The sequence below is a fragment of the Oryzias latipes genome, chromosome 15 (genome assembly GCF_002234675.1).
Source record: "Oryzias latipes chromosome 15, ASM223467v1".
Lineage (NCBI taxonomy): Eukaryota > Metazoa > Chordata > Actinopteri > Beloniformes > Adrianichthyidae > Oryzias > Oryzias latipes.
The window spans coordinates 403,211-412,198 of record NC_019873.2 but is presented as its reverse complement, the minus strand read 5'-3'; positions in this window follow the sequence as shown (position 1 = coordinate 412,198).

Genomic DNA, 8,988 nt, shown 5'->3' with positions numbered 1-8,988 from the left:
TCTCACTTTTAAGTCATTAGAATTATAGAAAGGATGCATTAGCCCTGAGAGAAAGAGAAGATAAAAAAAAAGGATCAGCATGTATTTACCCATCGTGGCCAAATGCAGCATGTGTGGGCTGCTGTTGTCACTGTTTTTTACTCTTTATTCATGTCTTCCTGCGGCGGGCCCCGTCTGAACTTTTGAAGCCTGTCCCTTGTATGATGATCCTCCTTGTCGCCGTCTCTGTCCTCGTCCTTGGCTGACGGTCCAGGTCAGCCTCCTGATCTGCTCTAACAGCGTCTCTGCTGCTTTGAGCACAGTCACCGGTAATCCTTTTTCTGCCATCTCTCTCGTCGCTTCTTCAGCTGAGTTGTGTACACGAGTTCTGTCCGGGTAAAAAAACTCAAAGTTTGGCAGGGAAGGGGGTCTGAAATCAGATCCTCTTTTGTTTCCGAAACTTCTTTGCTTCTGCACATTCTTTTATGTTAAGCATGCTCGGTGCATAGTCGTTATCAAAATTTACTTGAACACCCTTCCAGACGTATCCTTTCTTCTGCCAAGATGTTAGTAGAATCTCCTCTTTTATTCTGTAACTTTGTTACTAACTATGCTTGTTCGATCTGGAGGTTTTTGTCTTCGGCAGCTCTTTGACACAGTGTATCATTGATGTGGATTTATTTTCGGAGCCCTCCGCCACAGAGTAGATCCTGATGTTATTTCGTCTGGGCCTTCCTTCCTGGTCAGATTGTTGAGTTTCTAGTTTCTAGCTGAGACTGAAGTTTCACCCGCTCCTCCAGCACTTCTTCCAATTTATTTATTTATTTATTGATTGATTGATTTTTTCTTTTAACTAGTTTTATATGTGTATGTAAATACATTTATTTATTTATTTATTTATTCTATTAATTTTTAAGTTGCTCTTACTATTTCATATGCCTATTAAGGTTTATGTAATTATTTGTTTTTTTGTCCATGTTATATATATATTTTAATTTTATTCCTTTTACATTTTATTACACTCCAGTGTTTCCCTCTGAGGGATCCTCCACATCGGTGACTGACCCTTCTCAGTGAACGGGGTCGCTGCAGTGGGATCTCCTGGGTCTGACTCTTTTGATGGGATCTGGGGGGTTCTGTGGTAGTGTTCTCCGTGAACTTGGGTTGGGGGGTCGCTGATGTGGACGTGTCCCCAAAATTTCGTTTCCCCACTTCAGGACAAAGCCTGGTCTCTACATTCTATCATTTTATCACTTTTTTATTTATTTATTTATTTTTTGATGTGTGTGGGTGTTTTTGCGGGGGGGGGGGGTTGTCGCACGGTTTGTCTTGTCATCTTGTTTTTAAATTTTATTGTATTTTATGCACAGCACTTTGAGTGACATATGTTGTTGAAAAAGTGCTATATAAATAAAGGTTTATTTGATTTCATTTGATTGATTGCAGCCTCTTCTAGGTGCTCACAATCCGCTCTTCCGCCTCATCAAGTCTCATCTTTGTCTTGCTAATCTTTTCCTTAATTTCTCTCAATTGCTGTTTGTTGTCTTGGTGGACACTCTTTATTTCTGTCAGTATTGTTGTTAGGCTGATTTTTTTCATCTGCCTCGTCTTCGTTAGCATTAGCCAGTTATGCACTGCTAACACTAGCATGTTGGCATTCTGGGCTGTTGCTTCCATGAGAATCAGCAGTTTGTGTGACTTTCTTTGGCTTAGGTTTAGCCTGCCTGTCTCTCGTCCACATCTTGCCCTTATCTATCTCTTAGAATCAATTTAGATAGCGTTTGTCGAGTTTGAAGGGCAATTTCATTCCTAATGTCGGGGGTGAGCTGCCATCTTTGCCATCTGTGCACTGGAAGCCCGAAAGGGGCCATTTGTACCTGCCAGGTGATTCAATGGAGCGGTATAATATGAAAAGTTTTTCACAAACTGGGGCGACAGTGGCTCAGGTGGTTGAGCGGGTCGTCCAATGATCGAAGGGTTGGCGGTTCGATCCCCGCTCCCACCAGCCAAAATGTCGTTGTGTCCTTGGGCAAGACACTTCACCCTCCTTGCCTCCAGTGTGGCTCCACTGGTGTGTGAATGCGCATGATTGATCCCGGTGATGGTCAGAGGGGCCGTAGGCGCGAAATGGCAGCCACGCCTCTGTCAGTCTGCCCCAGGGCAGCTGTGGCTACAACAGTAGCTTACCATCACCAAGTATGAATGAGGAGTGAATGAATAATGGACATAATGTAAGCGCTTTGGGTGTCTTGAAAAGCGCAGATAAATCCAATCCATTATTATTATTATTATTACAAATCACCTGTAATATGAGCATAAGCCTACAAAATCTCTCACCTTCAGGGGTAGGCAACCTTTCACTTTGTCTGTGTTTTTGCGGGTCTGGCTGAAACCCTTCTCTGGAAACAACAGGACCTAAGAACACCACATGATCTCTGGTAAAATGACACTTCAGCAATTTTGTTCAGCTTCAACCCTGCATCCCTAATTCTAGTTAAAACCACTTCCAAGTGGTGCATGTGATACCTAAATGAGCAGCTGTTAATTAGGATGTCGTCTAAATAAACCAAGCAAATATACCATGGCCTCGTAGCACCAGCTCTATCATCCGCTGTAATGTGGCAGGAGAATTACTGAGACCAATGGGCATGGCACGCCACTGATAAAGTCCCCTGCCTGTCGTGAAAGATGTTTTCTCACAATCTTCCTCAGCCATTTCTTTTTTTTGTTTTGTTTTTTCTTTTCTTCTTTTAACTTGTCCTGTCCAACAGCTGGGCAGACAGATGAGAGCTGAGGGCCTCTTGTGTTGGACATATTTTACTTTAACAAGAGGGGTTATTAATCTTCATACAAACCAGAGGTATGTCTGAATAAACCCCTTTTGTAATTGAGGCCAAACTTTATTAATTTCAACCATGTTTGAAAATCTTGGGTGTTGGACCGGACGGAAAAGGAAAAAAAGGGAAGAAAAGGGAGGGATGTTAGAGAGAGAGGGGGGTAGGAGGGTGATAATAGGAGGGGGAGGGGGGATAAGACCATGAAGCAGCATAAAGCAACAAGTTTACTGGTTGTTTATCGTTACGGTAAGGTTCAAATGTAGTACAAAAAGGGCGGGGCCTGTCCACACACACTCAAATGTTATCAACATACCTGTTAGCTGCAAAAATGTCCACATGTCGACATGTACACAAAACAGATAGTGTTCACACGCATACTTATGCCTTAAAACCAACTAGTGTGAAATATTTCAGTCATTAAACCATGCAAACTGTTAGTGCAAAGGTGAGCTAACACCTGTGCTCAGGTGAGTGTTTATGTTCTTCAAAAATGGATGGTGGAATATGAAAAGAAGGAGGGAGAGTGCCCAGCCATTCCCATACCAAGACCCCCGCCGCAGCAGCAGCGGCAGCCGGAATCCCCCCAACGCCACACGGGAAACAGGCAGGGAACAACCACCCCCCGGGCGACCAAGACCGCCACCCAGGCCAGGGCCAGCAGGACCGCCGCGAGGCCCCCAGAGCCAGAGAGCAGGGAGGCACGGAGGGAACGAGAGCGCCGCCCCAGCCCAACCAGGAGAGCAGCCCCCCCTCCGCACCGGGAGAGCCCAACACAGGGCCCCACCGGAGAAGGACGCCCACAGCCCCAGACGAGCACCCCATCACCACCCAGGAGTTCCTGGCATCCCCCCGCCCCCACCCCAGGTACGAGCCAGGACCCCCCAAGGGAGACCCGCTCCGCACTCCAGGCAGCCACCCACCCGGCCCATGGTTGGTCCAGGGAGGAGCAAGGCAGGGGCCCGCCGCCCCCGCCCAGGAGGGGGGAACCCCGGGGAAAAAAGGGGGCCCACAAGGGGTGTTGTAAATATGGCCCGACCAGGCTCGGCCACAGTTGGAAATTTGGCGGGGCCCAGCACTCAGGGGAAAGGACCAGGACCCACCCCCCAGGGACACGAACACTCCCGGCTCAGGTGTAATGTAAACCCCTCCACCGCGCGGAGAGCGAACCGCCGGGCCCAGGAAGCCGGCACCCAGGGGACACGACCGCCGTTGCCAAGGGGCCCGCACCCCCCACCAGGGAAGGGGTAGGAGACAGATGGTCCTAGGTCCCACCTTCCTTGCAAAATGTGTGTGCGTGTATGTGTGTTTGAGAGGGTGTGTGTGTGCATGTGTGTGTGTTTATGTTGGAATGTATATATTGAGGGGGGAGGGGTGTGTGTACTAAGGGGGGTGCAGTTAAAATTGGCGGGTAGGGCACTAAGGGGACATCTCCTGATTACTCACAGTGATGTCCCCTCATCCCTCCACCCCAAGGGGCCCTGAATGTCTAAGGTGCGGTTAAAATGGGCGGGTAGGGTGCTAGGAGGACATCTGCTGCTTGCTGGCAGTGATGTCCAAGCACCCCCCCTACCAAGGACCCTACATGTCTAAGGTGCAAATTAAACCGAAAGAGGGGGGGCCCACTCCATACGGCAACCATAGGAGGGGGGCCACTGCCAAGTACCCCCCCCCCCCCCCCCAAGGCGCATCGCAGGCTAAACCCCCCACCCCCTCACCCTAATATGAGGTTATATGAGGAAGGGGGTGAGTTGGGGACAGCTGGTAGACTGTCCCCCGGTGGTCAAACAGCTGTCCCCCAGGCCCCCCCCCCCCCCCCCCCCCCCCAGCAAAGGGGCCAGGCCCACCCAGCCCAGGGGCCCCACCCCCAGAGGCGCTGACACCCCAGGCCCGGCACCACCCACCGCACAGGCAAAGGGACCACCCCCCCAAGCCAAGCCAGATCACCACCCCACCCCACCCCCCCACCACGCACCCCCAAGCCCAGAGGACCACGCAGCGCCCCAGCCCGCCCCACCCAGGCACCGGACCCGACCCCCCGACCAACGGAGCCCCCACCACCCCCCGCCAGGCACCGGAGGCCCCGACCCCCACCCCGAACCACGGCAGAAGGGTAAGGAGCAGCGACGACCAGGCCCCCCCACCCCCTAAGTCATGCAGTTAGCTACGGGAGACCAGAGAGACTGAATTCTTTCAAAGTTACTTGAACTTTGGGCTGACATTTTTTCCAAGCCGATATGATCAAGCAGCAGATTTCTGTGTTGACTTATATTTATATTTTTCTAGTTTTTCCAATTTATTAAAATAGTTTTTTTAGCAATACAAAGAGTTATGAAAATGATAGAGCCTAATCCTCCTTTTACATCGATGGCACTCATGTCACCAAGCACACAAAGTGACGGTGTCAATGTATTTAAACTTTTTAGTAATAATTGATTTAAGTTGCTGATATTCCAAGAAGTTATTTATTCCATGTTTGTCTTGAAGTTCCTGGGGAGTTATGAATCTTCTATCAATAATTATGTGCTCTAGTTGTTTTATGCCCCCTGCTTGCCAAGCTGGGAAGTGGATCATTTTTTTGTTTATAAGGATGTCTGGGTTGTTCCAGATGGGTGTCGGCAGCGACCCAAAACATTTTCTTTTTCCACACGGGGGGCCTTGCAAAAATAATTGAGAAGTACTGAACTTAATGAAGCCAAATGTTGGTTGATTTCATCTTAGTTGGCATTGATTGGCTTTCCCACCAGAGGAGAATTCATTAATGATTGTTGCCGTTTCATTTACATGTAAATTACTTAAAAACAGTAATATGTCATCTGCATAGAGACTAATTTTATGATGGCTGTGTTTGGTTTTTATTCCTATAATGCTCTCATTCTGTCTTATTGCTGCAGCTAGAGGCTCAATAAATATAGCAAAAAGAGAAGGAGAGAGTGGGCAACCCTGTCTGGTTCCTCTTCCAAGAAAAAAACCTGTTGGAAGTCTGTTTATTAGTTCTAACTGATGCATTGGGGTTGTGATATAATATTTTGATCCATTTGATGAATGATTCTCCAAAACCAAATTTATGGAGGGCAGCAATAAGGAACTTCCAGTTTACTCTGTCAAAAGCTTTTTCAGCATCCAGCGATAGTATGGTCATTTCTTGCTTTTTAATGGTGGCAAAGTCTATTATATTAACTAGTCTACGGACATTATCATCCGAGTGTCTGCTTTTGATGAATCCAGTTTGGTCGAAATCGATTATGTGAGGATTGATTTTTTTCTATTCTCTGTGCTAGTGCTTTGCAGATAATTTTTACATCTGCATTGATTAGAGAAATTGGGCTATAGCTTGAAGGACTATTGGGATCTTTGTCTGGTTTAAGAAGAAGGATTATGTTGGCTGAGTTCATGTTAGGTGGTAGTGATTGACTTTCATTGATAGATATGACCGTTTTATAAAATGTTGGTGCCAGTTGTTCCCAGAATTCTTTATAAAACTCAGCAGGAAAGCCGTCAGGCCCTGGTGCTTTACCATTAAGCATAAGTAACAGAGCTTCATGAAGTTCAGACAACGAGAGCGGAGAGTCTAAGTTTGTGATATGATCCTCATTTAACCTGGGTAGGTTTACATTATTAAGAAATGAGTAATTACTTCGCTCTGACGGATTGATCTGTGGTGTGTACAAGTGTTTATAAAAGTTTTCAAATGCGTTATTAATTTTGACCGGGTCATGAGTGACATTTCCTGTTTGGTCCATAATAGAGGTGATTGTTGATTTTTCTCTATTAATTTTAAGCTGATTAGCCAGAAATTTGCCAGATTTATTAGAGTTTTCAAATCTTTCAAGTCGTAGCCTTTGTATTTGGAATTGTGTTCGTTTATTGATGATGTCATTTAACTGCAGCTTTAATGTTTTCAGATCTCCCAGAATGTGTTCCTGTGCAAAAGCAGCAGAAGCAGTCTCCAGGAATTTGATTTTATTTTCTAATTCTAATAAATGTGCTTCCTCTTTGCGTTTTTTATGCGTTGAATAAGAAATGATTTTCCCTCTTATTACTGCCTTTGATGTTTCCCAAAGAAGGCATGGTGAGATGTCTGGAGTATTGTTAAACTCTAAGAAGGTTGCCCACTCTTTTTTAAAGAATTCAATAAATTCCTGGTCTTTTAACAGAGACGTATTAAACTCTCCAGGTTGTACCTGAGGGTGTCGATATTTCCCTAGAAATATTTACAGAAACTGGTGCATGATCACTGATAATAATTGGATGAATGTTTGAACTTTTAATGTCTTTTAATAGAGATTTACTGATTAATACATAGTCTAAACGGGAGTGTGAATGGTGAACCGGAGAGAAAAAGGTGAACCCTTTAGTGCTTGGGTGACATGAGCGCCAGGCGTCGCAGAGACCCAAATCACTCATGTACTGCTTTAGAATACTTGCAGACCTCCATGTGCGCTGGTTTGCTGCTTTGCTGAGTCTGTCAAGTTCAGGGTCCAAAACAAGGTTGACGTCTCCTCTTATAATGATTGTGGAGTCAGAGTGAACCGAAAGTGAGGTGAAGAATCTGTAAAAGAAGGAAGAGTCGTCAACATTCGGGCCATAGATACTGGCTATGCAATAGTCCCTATTCCTCAGCCATTTCTAACTGCGAGTAACCAAAAATCCAGTGTGCAGAACCACATGAAACCGGGCAGGGCATCCAAGCTCTTGGCAGCAGGTGCGAGTCTTTGATCGTGACGGAATTTAAGCCATGGTAATCTATGAAAAGAAGCCATTGGCCTGTGATGTTGGCCTTGACCAACATCACAGGAGAAGCCCAGGAACTTCAGCTCTCTCTGACCAACCCATCAGCTAGCAGGTTTGACACTTGCAGTTCAATTTCAGCTGTTTAATGGGAGCATGATGTTTGACAGTGACCCAAATCTCTGTCAGACAAACAGAAAAGAGAACAAAATCTCCCCAAAAGGGCAGAAAGTTGAGCTCTCTGCTTTTCAGTAAATGGGAAATCTTCCAGAAAAAACATTAACTTTGAGGATAAACAGAGAGAGGGCCCGACCTCAGTTGGAGTCAACGCATATAACATACCCAAATGTAGTCCCTGTTTCAACGCGACAGTGTTACCAGTAGGGTTAAGGACCCGGGCAACAGTAACTCCCTCTTTGACTGCTGTCACCGAATGGACCACCAGTCCAATGTTCTTTGTAATATTGGGCTCTAAGTAACCGTCAGCGCCCTCGATGACTTTCCTCGCAGGCACAGCGGGACACAGATGAAGAGAGAGCCATTGGCACATCCCTCAGTCTTCTATTCTTATCCGAGAGTTCTTTCATTTCCATTCCCATGTGAAACATGTCCTCCGTCAGTTTGAATATGGCTTAATAAAGACCTTCGGCAGTAGACACCGTCTGTACAGGCAGCTCACCCCCAGCGCACGAAGAGTGGAAACAGGGAACTACACAGTCCCTCTGCAGAGCCTCTCTGGGATTCTCACACGTCTCTTCAATCATCAAGGCCTCTTCCTAATCAGTGGCACCCTGGTCCAAACACTTAGCTTTAAGTGCAGGATCCAGACCAGCGAGAAAACGCCAGAACTTTTCCTCTTGTTGTACCACGTCTCTGTCCTGCTGGAATGCCGCCATGATGAGCCAACTTACGTCCGTGGCGAACACCTGCAGGCTTTCCCCAGCTGCTCGGGTTTGCGCAGACAGGTTGGTCCTGAAGTGCTTTAGCACCTGTCGCTGTCCGAAAGCTTCTTCAGCTTCTCCTTTGTGGCCTCATAGTCTGACTTCGCAAAGTCCCGGAGGCTGTCCCACGGCAGAAACGCGACCCCGTTAAGGCGTGTGAGCTCGCCTCTACAGGGCTCTCGACATTGTGCTGACAGCCACCTCCAGCTGTTTGATCCAGATCTGGAAAGTATGTCTATCATCTCATTCAAATGGAGCAGGCAAGTATATTTTAAAGTCCATGAAGGGAAAATACCCGTTGACGTGTCCCGTGCCGGGTTTATACGGGTCTTCATCTCCGAGCCACATGGTCGATAAGCTAGCTCCTGAGAAAAAAAGTTTGCCACTGGGAGCTATGCAGTTCCTAATCTGCAACACATTGCCCAAAGATTCCTATTCTTATTCAATTACAAAAACACATTGTATTATCTGGAGTGGTTTGCGTTGATAAATTATTTCATTTG